Below are 13,898 nucleotides of genomic sequence, written 5' to 3'. Positions count from 1 at the left end.
TGGGACCAGCCGAGCCTGATCGCCTGGCTCCCTGCCTCAGAGCCTTTTTAAAGTTGGTGTTCCAGTCACCTGTTGAAGAGGCGCTGGGGTCTGTTTGTTTTCCCCTGCGGCCACTCACTGCGCTGGCTTAAACAGAGGCACTGAGGTTTGTGGCGCTTTTTTTTTTTTTTTTTTTTTGCCCTGGAATCTACTGTCCTGGTTCTCTGCTCAGTTCCCTTTTTAAACAGACGAATGGGCGACTTCCCGTGGCTCCAATCACCAGCCAAAAGGGCACCCGGACTGATGTATTTTGTACAGAGAACCGCTGCTCCGGGGCGCCGACAAAGCAGCCGTGCAGGGCAAAGCAGCGGTGCCGGCCGGCACAGCTGCGCTGGCCGAAACAGTCACGCTGGTGACCTGTGGAGCTCCTCTTCCTGGGAATTTCCTGGTCTGTGGGCAATAAAAATGCGGCGTCCACTCACCCTCTGCGCTTTCACTGGGAGCTGCAATCCTGAGCTGTTCCTAAATGGCCATCTTGGATCCTCCAATCCTCTTTGCTTCTTTTGATCTTTGTTGCTTTAAAGCAACTCCTGCTTTTTATTTATTTATTTACTTTTGCTCTCCATTTGGTTGATAAATCTTTCTCCATCCCTTTGTTTTGAGTCTTTGTGTATCCTTGCTTGTGAGATGGGTCTGGATGCAGCATACCCATGGGTTTTGGCTTTTTTTGCCTGTCTGTCTTTGGATTGGGGGATTTAGTCGATTTAAATTTAGAATTAATAATAATATATGTGAGTTTAATACTGCCATTTAATGTTAGCTGGCTGTTTTTCCTATTAGTTGATATAAATTCTCGATTATATTGATGCTCTTTACTTTTTGGTATGTTTTAGAAAGGCTGATACTGGTTGTTCCTTTCTATGTGTAGTGGTTCTTTCAGAAGCTCTTGTAAAGCTGGCCTGGTGGTGATGAAATCTCTGAGTGCTTGCTTGTTCACAAAAGATTTTATTTTTCCTTCATTTATGAAGCTTAGTTTGGCTGGATGTAAAATTCTGGGTTGAAAGTTCTTTTCTTTAAGGATGTTGAATATTGGCCCCCTCTCTCTTCTGGCTTGTAGGGTTTCTGCTGAGCGATCTCCTGTGAGTCTGATAGGCTTCCCTTTATGGGTAACCTGACCTTTCTCTCTGGCTGCCCTCAGTATTTTCTCCTTCATTTCAACCCTGGTGAATCTGGCGATTATGTGTCTTGAGGTTGGTCTTCTTGAGGAATATCTTTGTGGTGTTCTCTGTATTACCTGGAGTTGAATATCGTCCTGCCTTGCTAGGTTGGGAAAGTTTTCCTGAATAATATCCTGAAGCGTATTTTCCAGCTTGGATTGATTCTCTTCGTCACATTCAGGTATACCTATCAAGCGTAGATCAGGTCTTTTCACATAGTCCCATATTTCTTGGAGACTTTGCTCATTCCTTTTTATCCTTTTTTCTCTAATCTTGTCTTCTTGTTTTATTTCATTAAGTTGGTCTTCGACTTCTGATATCTTTTCTTCTGCTTGATTGATTCGGCTGTTAAAACTTGTGCATAGTTCGTGAAGTTCTCGTGTTGTGTTTTTCAGCTCCATTAATTCACTTATATTCCTCTCTAAATTGTGTATTCTTGTTAACATTTCATCAAACCTTTGTTCAAAGTTCTTAGTTTCTTTGTATTGGGTTAGAACAAGTTCTTTTAATTCACAGAAGTTTCTTATCATCCACCTTTTGAAGCCTGCTTCTGTTAATGGAACATACTCGTTCTCTATCAGGCCTTGTTCCCTTGCTGATGAGGAACTGTGATCCCCTGTAGAGGGAGAGGCGTTCTAATTTTGGGTATTCTCAGTCTTTTTAGGCTGTTTTCTTCCCTTCTTTATAGATTTATCCATCTGTGGTCTTTATAATTACCATCTTTATAACTGGGTTTCTGAGTGGACGTCCAACTTGTTGATTCCCAGCACTAAAATCTGAGCAACGCACTGCGCCGGCCAAAACAGCAGCGTTATGATTGATGGTGCTTTTCTGACTCTGCACCAAGAACTGCCGCACCAAGGCAGCGGCAAAACCGCCTCGCCGGCCACAAGAGTCGCGCTGGCGACCCGTGGGGCTCCTCCGCTGGAAATCTCCTGGTGCGTGAGCAACAAAAATTTGTCTGAAAGTGTGGCGTCCTCTCATTCTCTGTGCTTTCACTGGGAGCTACAATCCCGAGCTGCTAGTGATCAGCCATCTTGGATCTCTCTCCTATTTCTTTCATAGGATTTTGCAAGATTAAGCCACCAGAATGGTGCTCAGTGCCAAGTTGGGGTGAGGCTCACATTGAGCACAGGATATGTTTTGGGCTTATTATAAAGGGTATGCCACCAATCCTTGGGCTTGAGATACATGTGCGTGCTCATGTATTTCTGAGTACAGCAAGGTACCTTCATTATGAGTATACAAAAAAGTAGAGAGCAAAGGTGGAGAAAGATATGTTATGCAAAGACTAACCTAAGAAAGTAGGTGTATTTATACCAATATCAGACATGGGAAAGTGAACCTCCAAATTCAGGATAGTCATGAGCTCTATGGAGAGAATGAGATGAAAGAAGGAAGATGTACACAGGGAGCTTCAACTGCATTTAGCTATAATCGTGTGTGTATATGTGTTGTGTGTGTGTGTGTGTGTGTGTGTGTGTGTGTGTGTATGAAGCAAATATGGCAAAATAATATATAAAGATCTATCCAAACTGGGCAGAGAGAACGTGTCTTAGCCAGCTTATGCTGCCATAACAAAATACTGTAGATTGGATGGCTTAAACAACAAATATTTATTGCTCATAGTTCTGAGAACTGGGAATTGCAAGATCAAGGCACCAGCTGATCTGAAATCTGGTCAGGGCCACCTTCCTGCTTTGCAGATTGCATCATCTCATGTCATCACATGGCTAAGAGAAACAGCTCTAGTCTCTTTTTCTTATAAGCACACTGTATTAGTCTGTTTTTGCATTGTTACAAAGGAATACCTGCAACTTGGGTAGTTTATAAGGAAAAGAGGTTTGGCTCATGGTTTCGTAGTCTGTACATGAAGCATGGTGCTCACACCTGTTTCTGGTGATGGCCTCGTGGTGGAAGGTAAAGGGAAGCCAGCATGCCACAAAGGAGAGAGGAGGAGGTATCGAGCCCTTTTCAACAATCAGATCTTGCATTAATTCATAGAGCAAGAACTCACTCATTATTGCAAGAATGGCACCAAGCCATCCATGAGGTTGTCCAACCCAGGAGGACAGACATTAAACCTTAAAGCTCTAAAATAATCTTTGACTCCATGTCCTGCATCCAGGGCACATTTGTACAAGGGGTGGGCTCCCAAGGCCTTGGGCAGCTCTGTACCCTTGGCTTGGTTGCTCTCACAGGTTGGAGTTAAGTGCTTTCAGGCTCAGGGTGCAAGCTACTGGTAGCTCTACCACTCTTGGGGCTGGGGGGCAGTGGCCCCATTTGTACAGCTCCACTAGGCAGTGTACCAGTGGGGACTCTGCACGGGGGCTCCAACCCCATATTTCCCCTTGGCACTGCCCTAGTGGAGTCTCTCTGTGGGAGTTCTACCTTTGTGGAGGGCTTCTGCTTGTCCATCCAGGCTTTCCAATACATCCTCTGAAACCCGGCTGGAAGCTGCCAAGCCTCCTTCGCTCTTGCATTTTGTGCACCTACAGGCTTAACACTACATAGAAGCCAACAAGGCTATGGCTTGTACCTTCTGGAATGGTGGCAAGAGCAGTGTCTGGGTCTCTTTGAACCAAGGCTGGAGCTGGAGCAGTGGGGATGTGAGGAGCAGCCTCCTGGGGTGGCGCAAGGGAGTGGTGCCCTAGCCCTGGCCCAGGAAACAATTGTTTCCTCCTAGGTCTCTGGGCTTGTGATGGGAGGGACTCTCCTGAAGATTTCTGAAATGCTCTTGAGGCATTTTCCCCATTGTCTTGGCTACTGGCACTTGGCTTCTTTTCAGTCATGCTAATCTCTCTGGCAAGACAGTGCTCTACAGCCCACTTATAGTCTGTTGAAAATGCTCTTTCCTCCTCTACCACATGCCCAGGCTGCAAATTTTCCAAGTTTCTTTTTTGTTTGTTTGTTTGTTTGTTTTGAGACAGAGTCTCACTCTGTTGCCCAGGCTGGAGTGCAATGGCGTGATCTTGGCTCACTGCAACCTCCACCTCCTGGGTTCAAGCGATTCTCCTGCCTCAGCCTCCTGAGCAGCTGGGGTTACAGGCGCCTGCCACTGTACCCGGCTGATTTTTGTATTTTTAGTAGAGACAGGGTTTTGCCATGTTGGCCAGGCTGGTCTGAAACTCCTGACCTCAGGTGATCCACCTGTCTCAGCCTCCTAAAGTACTGGGATTACAGGTGTGAGCCACCATGCCCAGCCAAATTTTCCAAGTTTTTATGCTCTGCTTCCTTTTTAGGTATACATTCCAACTTTTAAGTCATTTATTTGCTCCCATATCTATCCATATGCCACTTCTTGAATGCTTTGCTGCTTAGAAATTTCTTCTGATGGATACTCTAAGTTATCACTCTTAAGTTCAATCTTACATAAATCTCTAGGACATGGGCACAATGCAGCCATTCTTTGCTACAGCATAACAAGGGTGACCTTTGCTCCAGCTCCCAGTAAATTCCTAATTTCCATCTGAGACTTCGTCAGCTTGGCCTTCACAGTCCGTATTTCTATCAGCATTTTTTTCATTGTCAAGACAACACAACCTATCAGCATTTTGGTCACAATCATTTAACCAGTCTCTAATAAGTTTAAAACTTTCCCTCATCTTCTTTTCTTCTTCTGAGCCCTCCAAACTCTTCCAACCTCTGCCCGTTATCCAGTTCCAAAGCTGCTTCCACATTTTCAAGTATCTTTATAGCGATGCCCCACTTCTCAGTACCGATTTTCTGTTAGTCCATTTTTGCATTGCTATAAAGGAATACCTGAGACTCAAGTCATTTATAAAGAAAAGTTTATTTGGCTCATGGTTCTGCAGGCTGTACATGAAGCAGAGTGATAGTACCTGCTTCTGGTGAGGGCCTGGGGAAGCTTACAATCATAATGGAAGGTAAAGGGGAGCCAGCATGTCACATGCTGAGAAAGGGAGCAAGAGAGAGGGAGGGGAGCAGTGCCAGGCTCTTTAATTTTTTTATGTCAATAGCCTGTGGAGTACAAGTGTTTTTTGTTACACGGATGAATTTTATAGTGGTGAATTCTGAGATTTTAGTGCAACCCATCACCCAAGTAGCAAATATTGCACCTAATGTGTAGTTTTCTTTTATTCTTGGTCCCTACTCCTCCCCTTTCTGAGTCTCCTAAGTCTATCACTCTGTATGCCAGGCTCTTCTAAACAGCCAGATCTTACATGAACTCATAGAGTGAGACCTCAATCATTACCACAAAGATGGCACCAAGCCATTCATGAGGGAGTCCTCACGCTGCGCCATCTGCCATCAGATAAACTCACCAGAATGAAGGACTGGGAGAGGCATTTCCATTCATGTTTAAAAAACTTAGCAAACTAGAAATCGATAAGAACTCCCCTAATCTGATAAAGAGCAGTTACATAAAACCTACAGCAAACAAACATCATAGTTAATGGTGAATGAGTGAACGTTTCTCCGTAGATTAAGAGCAAGGAATGAATACCTGTTATTACTCTCCCCATTTCTTCTCACCATTGTATTAGAGGTCCTAGACAATGCAATCATCAAGAAAAAGAAATTAAAAATGTAAATGATAGGAAGGAGGAAATAGAACTGCCATAATATGCAGATGACATTTTGTGAATGTAAAAAAGCCTAAAAGTATCTTCAGATGATCTAGTACAATTTATAAGTGAATTTATCAAGATCACTGGAAAAAATGTCAACATGTAAAACTATATGTACAATTGTATTTCTACATATCAGGAACAACAATAAGAAAATGCAACCTTAAGGCTACTTACTAGAACATCAAGAAATGCACAAATAAAACAGGAAAAAATTGAACAAAATATGTACAAAACTCACTGTAGAGAAAATTACAAAATATTATTGAAAGAATGTAGAGAGCTACATAAGACATCAAGTACTGGGACAAATAGATACATGGATCGGAATAAACAATCTAGAAATAGATCTACACATAGATTATTGGCTGAGCTACAACAAAGGCTGCAGCAACATTCAGTGGGGAACAGATTCTTGGTGCTGGAGTGACCGAATAGCCTTGGAAAAAATAATCTTGATCTCTACCTCACATTGCAAGAATTAAAGATTGTGACATAAGTGAGCCAAAGATGGACCCCGTATAGTGGCACTTTGTTGTTCACTTCTTCACAGCAGGCTGGTGCCAAATTCAAATTCTTACACATCAATTGCTTTAAATATAGCCCAAGTAATAGTTTTGGCCATTCAGAACCTGCCTGCTTTGCATACCCTGCAAAACTGCACCTAGCCTCTGCCAACCATAGATAAAACAAACTCAGGCTATAAGAGACCCCAAGCTGCTGGTGCCCCTCAGAGCTGTCTGAGCCACATCACCTGGACACATAACCCCTCCTCCAATTCCATTCTCCACTGGGAGTTCCACTGCCCTCTTCCCTTTTTTGGGCAGTGGCCCCATGCCACTGTCTCAGGAGGTCTCCTGCTGTAGGGAACTTCCCCTCTTGTACAACGTGTGCTGGTGCCACCCAAATGACCGCTTGTTTTGTAATACTGACATCTCATGATCATGTCTTTTCTTGTCTGAGCCCTGAAATCTTCAAACTTCCTACATGGGGTGATAAGGAGGGAATTTTTGGCAATGATCAAGTAATTGGTCAGTGGGATCATCACTTGGCAAATCGATACCAGATGGCTTCAAGTAGTTGGGGCTCAAATCCGGAATGCCTCCATATCAGTTTGGCATGGCATTGCTCTGTGCTCTGTTATATTAAGAATGCGGTGATAATTTTAGAGATAATCTCTAAGCCTCTCTAGGCTGGTCTTGGACTGACTGTGTTTATTCTCCTGTCTCCATTTATTTATTTTGTTTTATATTTATGAGACAGGGCCTAGCTTTGTTGCCCAGGCTGGAGTGCAGTAACATGATCACAGCTCACTGCAGCCTCAAAATCCTAGCCTCATGTGATCTTTCCGCCTCAGCATCCTGAGTAGCTGGGACTACAGGTGTGCACCATTACACCTGGATATTTATTTTTATTTTTAGTAGAGACAGGGTCTCACAATGTTGCCCTGGCTGGTCTCAAAGTCCTTGGTTCAAACAATCCTCCTGCCTTGGCCTTCCAAAATGTTGGGATTACAGGCATGAGCCACTGCACCCGGCCTGTGTTATATTATTTTGTTGTGGTCTCTTCCTGTGCTTCATTACCCTGGTCATGCCAGTATTTGAGTGAATTCATCTCATTAGAGCCGAGTTTTGGGGTCAGAGGTGTGGTACTGCCTGGGGAAGGAGGTCAGCTTGCCTGCCTGGGGCCCCACTAGGCAGGTACCAAACACTATACAGACTATAGGACCGCACACATAAAGGGGAGGAGTACACATCTCTGAACTGAAGGTGGCCTACCCTCACCCCATGATGGGCTAGAGTGGGAGGAGTTCCCTGTGGCCAGGCCAGTGATTTGGGGTACTCTGAGACAAGAGGACATCCCTATTGTTGGGGACCACTATGGCAGGTACATGAGCTGATCAGGCAGAGACCCTAGACTGAGGCCACTGCCACATGCACAGCTGGGGGAGATGCCTTTACAAGCAGTTAGCATGCCACAGCTGTTGTCATTTTTTTTTTCTTTGAGGCAGAGTTTTGCTCTTGTTGCCCAGGCTGGAGTGCAATGGTGTGATCTCAGCTCACCGCAACCTCCGTCTCCTGGGTTCAAGCGATTCTCCTGACTCAGCCTCCTGAGTAGCTGGGATTATAGGCGCCTGCCACCACACATGGCTAAGTTTATTTATTTATTTAGTAAAGACGGGGTTTCGCCATGTTGGTCAGACTGGTCTCGAACTTCCGACCTCAGTGTGTGTGAAGCGTCCTGGTGAGAAGCAGTTGTGAGCAAGCCCAACATGAGTCCCCTGGCTGGGATTCAATAGGACAGGGGATGTGCCTGCCTTGGCCTCCCAAAGTGCTGGTATTACAAGCGTGAGCCACCGCGCCTGGCCCGACATTCAGTTATTCTTTTGTGGATGTCATCTCTGTAGCCCCTTCGCAGAGAAATATCGATATCCCAACCCTTGGGCTGAGTCAGATAAAGCATTGCTTAAAGTGACCAAAGGCAAAAAAGTTTATGTCCCAGAACCTCCAGGCTCTCCAAAGGAGGTGGCTGTCCTATTGAATCCTAGCTAGGGGACCCATGTTGGGCTTGCTCACAGCTGCTTCTCACCAGGACGCTTCACACACAGGAGTGGGGAGTCCAACCTCCACGGACGACCAGAAGGAGAAGACCCTGGAAAGAGGACTTGCGCCCTCTAGTGGATGAGGCAGCACAATACCACCATGAGAGAGAGAGGAAATTACTCGTTTCCTTTGCCAGTGACCACCTGCAAAGTCAAAAAGACAGAAGACGTAACAGGGGAGGGTCAAGGGGAGGCCATTTCTTTTTTCTTTTTTGTTTTCTTTTGAGATGGAGTTTCGCTCCTGATGCCTAGGCTGGAGTGCAACGGTGCGATCTCAGCTCACTGCAACCTCTGCCTCCCAGGTTCCAGCGATTCCCCTGCCTCAGCCTCCCTAGTAGCTGGGATTACAGGTGCCTACCACCACGCCCAACTAATTTTTTGTATTAAGAGAGGCCATGTTTTATCTGGAGGAGGAGACAGCCTCTGTATCACCCAGAGGCCCTGCCTGTCCTTAAGAACCTAGCCCAGGAACCAAATGAAAAAGCAGCTGCCTGGCTACAGAGAACGTATCCAACAGAGCGTAGCAAGCTCCACCTGACAGGGGCTGAAATGAATCACTTGGCTGCCCCAGGACGGGATGGAAAAGTGGATTCTGCACAATTAGTGCAGAAGCTGGGAGTGGCCCGCAGGAGGCTTCGCACCGCAGTCCATGTGCACCTACCTGGTCGGAGTGGATTTTGCATTTTTATGAATTGTGGTGGCTTGGAGAGCTGCCAACCCTACGCGAGGCCTCATAACCCCCTGGGCAGAACGGCGATGGAAAACCCTAGCTGAGGCCGAAGATGTCCTCCATCAGCTCGACACATTCCAGCGGGATTATCTGGTGGCAGATGGCGCGGCGTGAGGACTCAACTCCGAGGAGGCTGAATGGAGTGCTTAGTCCACACGGTAGCTTCTCAGGGAGCGCCTGACAAGCACAAGTCCTGCTTCCTGTCAGTGACGGCAAAGGCTAAACAACTCACCAGCCCGTGGCTGCCCTGGATGGAATAGAAACCCATGGAGGACAAACTCACAGCCCAGTGTTGCCTGCAATTGTGAAAACAATGCCCCACCTGGCCCAAATCACAAGGAGCATCACCAGTGAGGCCGCCCCCTCCTAATCCAAATGAACCACCAGCAGCCAGGCCCCCGGTTGAGCGGGAACCCTGAGATGAACAGAAGAGGTCATCTGTTAGTCAGGGTTCTGCAGAGCAACAGAACCAATAGGAGGTGATGCGTCTACATCTATGTGGAGATATACAGGATGTATTATAAGGAATTGGCCCACACCGATCCAGAGGCCCACAAGTCCCAAGACCTGTAGTTGGCGAGCTGGGGACCCAGGAGAGCCGGCGGCACAGGTCCAGTGTGACGACCAGCAGGCCTGAGGCCGAGGAAGAGCTGACGTTTTAGTTCATGCTCCAAGGCGGGAATAAATGGCGTCTCAGCCCCTGCACTCAGGCAGGAGGAGGGGCTGACTCTGACTCACGGAGGGTCAGCTGTCTTGTTCTACTCAGGCCTTCGACTGACTGGGCAGGGGCCCCCCACATCCGGGAGGGAGGTCAGCTTCACTCAGTCTTCCAGAGAAAGGTTAATCTCACCCAGAAACACCCTCACAGCCACACCCAGAACAGTTTGACCCAATGGCTGGGCACCCTTGTGGCCCAGGCAAGTTGACACATAAAATTCACCATCATGGGTCGTATGGAGTCCTAAGGGACAAGAGGATCCCAAATCCGATGTGCTCTGATAAATCGGTGGAACAACACAGCACGAGCCGGAGTGGGGGGAACAGCGTGGCAGGCCTCTGCCTCCGAGGCAGCCTCACCTTCACCACCTGCCTTGATCTCTGCCAGTGACAGGGGCCCACCCCACGCAGATCCCGTGGTTTTGGAAGCAGGCCCCTCTGGCAGATGATCACCCTTTACCACATTAACTGACGTTGGCTCTCAGGCAAATGAATGCCCTGGGCGGGCTCTCAACAATGAGGGTGCTGGAATCTCAAGGAGGGTGCTGGAATCTCCCTCATTCCAGGCAGCATTCAAGTTTAAAGGGCCCTCCCCAGGAGGCGGCCCACTGGGGAGGAGAAGCCAGGAAAGCATCATCACCCACTTCCCATTCCAGTTGGCCCAGGGTTGCTAAAAGACATTTCTGTCCTGGTCGTTGTCCCCAATCCGCCCCGTGTCCCATCGCTGGAATGGGCCCTCTCAGTCAGCGGGTGACTTCAAGGAACAGCCTAAGGCTCCTGAGTGCCGCTGCCGGGTGGGAGCAGGTTAACCAAGCCCCTTCCCCTGCGGGTGTCGGGGTCCACATGCTCCACAGCAGCGGAGGCAAGGCCTGCTGTGCTGACTTGGTTAGGGAAGGGGAAGGAACTCCTACCATCTCGCCTTCCAGCTCCCTGGTATGAGCTGTGCTGAAAGCCACTACTAAAGGGTGAGGCGAACTCCAGACTACGGAGCCTTACACAAGGCTGTCCCCTGGCTTGGAGCGCTTCTACCAGACATCGTCGCCTTAAGCCGACATTCAAAACAACCTGGCTAAATAGTTTGGAGCTAAAGACTGCTGACAGGTTGTGTTCCATGAAAATGGTGAGTCCCAGGACACTCGCCACAATCACCTTCCCCTTTCAGGGTCAACAGGACACCTTGTACTGGTTGACCCTGGGGTCGTTCAGTCCCCCCTGCCCTGACCCGATTGCACACGGGCTTTGCACACAAGACCTGAGTGCTGCCCGCACCCCCAGCACAGTTCGGCTTTGTCATCGCATCCACAACATCCTCCTCACTGAAACCGACCAAGATGTTGTCCCACAGCGATCGCAGTCCTGAATAAGCATCTCACTGAGAGCCAATGGGCGGCTGCCCCTCCATAAGGTCCAAGGCTCCTCCTGGTCTGTTGAATTCAGGGGCTATGTGTGGAACTCAGAAGGGTAAACTGTCCTTTATCCTGTAAAAGACAAGCTCAGGCTGGGTGCGGTGGCTCATGCCTGTAATCCCAGCGCTTTGGGAGGCCGAGGCAGGAGGATCACAAGGTCATGAGTCTGAGACCAGCCTGGCCAACATGGTGAAACCCCGTCTCTACTAAAAATACAAAAAATTAACCGGGTGGGGTGGCAGGCACCTGTAATCCCAGCTATTTGGGAGGCTGAGGCAGGAGAATCACTTGAACCCGGGAGGTGGAGGTTTCAGTGAGCTGAGATCACACCACTGCACTCCAGCCTGGGCGACAGAGACTCCATCTTACAAAAATAAAAAATAAAATAAAAAAGACAAGCTCCCAGAGGTACAGCCTCCCACACTGGCAAGGAAGCCCGACTGTGGCAGGCAGGTTTGGATTCCGGTGCCACCATCTTCCCCACTTCCAATATTTGCTGGGTGCTATCTGTAGAGTCTCCCTTACCTATTCCACTCTCCAGCCGGGACCTGAGCAACAGAGGCCACATAAACACATGGAGGCTGTTACGTCATCTTCCCCACCTGCCCCAACGGTAGGACTCACAGTGAGAAGATCCAGCCGCGTCCAAATTTGCTTCCCGGAGCGTCTGCCCCAAATGCACAGGCGAGCACCTACCCATGGGCTTCTGTAGGCGGCTGCCAGCCTCAGCCCAAAGGTATTCACCGTGAGAGAGGCACCACCTGGCAGCGCCCTAGGCACTTTGGGAAACCGAGGCCCTTCCTGAGACACAGCCCATCACTCTGTACACTGAGATTCCTAGTCTGGCCGGCGCAATGGGAGAAGCTCTCCCTAAAACCGAATCCGCAACAGAAGCCCCTGATCAAAATAGAAATGGGCTCCACAGGCTCCAGCTGAACTCTGCCCTCCTGGAGTGCCACCAGCCCATGAGCAAGTTGCCACATGACCCGCTGGGGAGGCAAACTTGCCAAACCCTAGAAATGCCTCCACCCCCAGGCAGCAAACCACCTTGCCATGAATGTACCTATGCAACAATCTTGCATGATCTGCACATGTACCCCAGAATCTAAAGTACAATAAAAAAGAAAAGAAAAAGAAATGCCTCCACCCCTTGCTCGAGGAGACCAGAAGGAGGAAGACCACAGCACTCTCAAAACAAGAAAAGCAACGCCCTTTCTTTACAGATGGAGGCACATGAGGAATACGGGAGCCAGGCCATGACACCCGCAGCCCGGAACCTCAGTCAACCAGTCCAGTTTCCATGCTGGCTGAGCTGCGTGCAGTACTCCTAGTAACAGACCATGCTCTTGGCAAATATTTCCCCAAGGTATTTCACTGACTCCAGGTCAGAGGCTAATGCGTTGACTACATAGTTTGAGTGTTGGCAAAATCAAGGCTGAAAATACAAGACCCAGACATTTGGGATAAAGAGATGGGGGGGGGCTGTAAATTGCCAAATTCACCCTGTCCTGCCTATGGTTGTGCACGGTACCTTCGCTAACATTAAGCAAGACGCAGAGGAGGCGCAATATCATGCCAAGGACAAGCTAACGAAACCAGCGAAGCAGGCAGGGCTGTGAAGGAGGGCGAGTCCTCAGTCCCTGGGGACAAGCCACCAGACCCCTTCTACCAATGGGCACATGAGGTCAAGGCACTGGGGCACCATGAGGTTGTGAAAATGGGTTGTAAAGAGAGGAGTTGACCCAGCCGAGGGACATTTAAACAAAGTCACTAGGGACCTTACCAGCGCCAGCAATCCAGACATTGGGGCCACCACATAGGAGGAAAAATTTAGAGAGGAGAAGGGCTACATCAAACCTGGCAAACTGAGTCCTTGGGCATCTCCCTGCAGCAGCTGGAACCGTTAAGTACACCTGAACAGTGGTGGATACCTACACGGGCATCTATCGGCTTACCCATGCAAGGCAGCCACCTCTATTCATGTTATTGCGAGAGAATCTGTAGGAAAATGGCGTCCCCAAGTGGTAAAAAGAAAGTACTGCCCATAGGCCTGATCATTATGCCACATGCCTATGCCGTGACTACACCATATTGAAATTCACAATAAGAGACCGCCAACAGGACACTGCCACCCCTGCTGGTGTACACGCCCACACTAGAGACAGTGACTGGCTTTCACAAGACATGGGAGCCCAGCGTTGTTACCACAGCAAAGGAACTTCCAGCTGGTACTTTCATCTTTACCTTCTCCCTCCTGGAGAGTGCAGGGCCGAGCCGCTTCCCTTCCATCCCGATGAGGATCTCACGAGGACCACCCACTAGGACCATCCTCAGCCTGTGTCTCCTCACCCCGTGCAGCAGGCATCTGCAGAGAAAGATGCCCTCATCCCGCCACCCACGTCCTCCACTGAAGTTACCATAGGACACAGCTGGACCTGTTCCCCACACCCAAATGGTTTATCCCTCCAAACCACTAATGCCACTTGAGTGATACCCAAGGGACAATCCAATCCCTACTCCTGGCCACAGATGACCTCTGACTTTAACCCCTATTGTGTTGCTGTGCCCTTTTCTTATCTGAGAAGCTGGTACCTTTGCCAGTGTCAAGTACACATCCACTGATGGATCACCCTACCCTGGTCATCTGTATGCTAC

The sequence above is a fragment of the Sapajus apella genome, unplaced genomic scaffold (genome assembly GCF_009761245.1).
Source record: "Sapajus apella isolate SASKATOON/1434 unplaced genomic scaffold, GSC_monkey_1.0 scaffold103, whole genome shotgun sequence".
Taxonomy (NCBI): domain Eukaryota; kingdom Metazoa; phylum Chordata; class Mammalia; order Primates; family Cebidae; genus Sapajus; species Sapajus apella.
Note: the sequence above shows the minus strand (reverse complement) of the source record.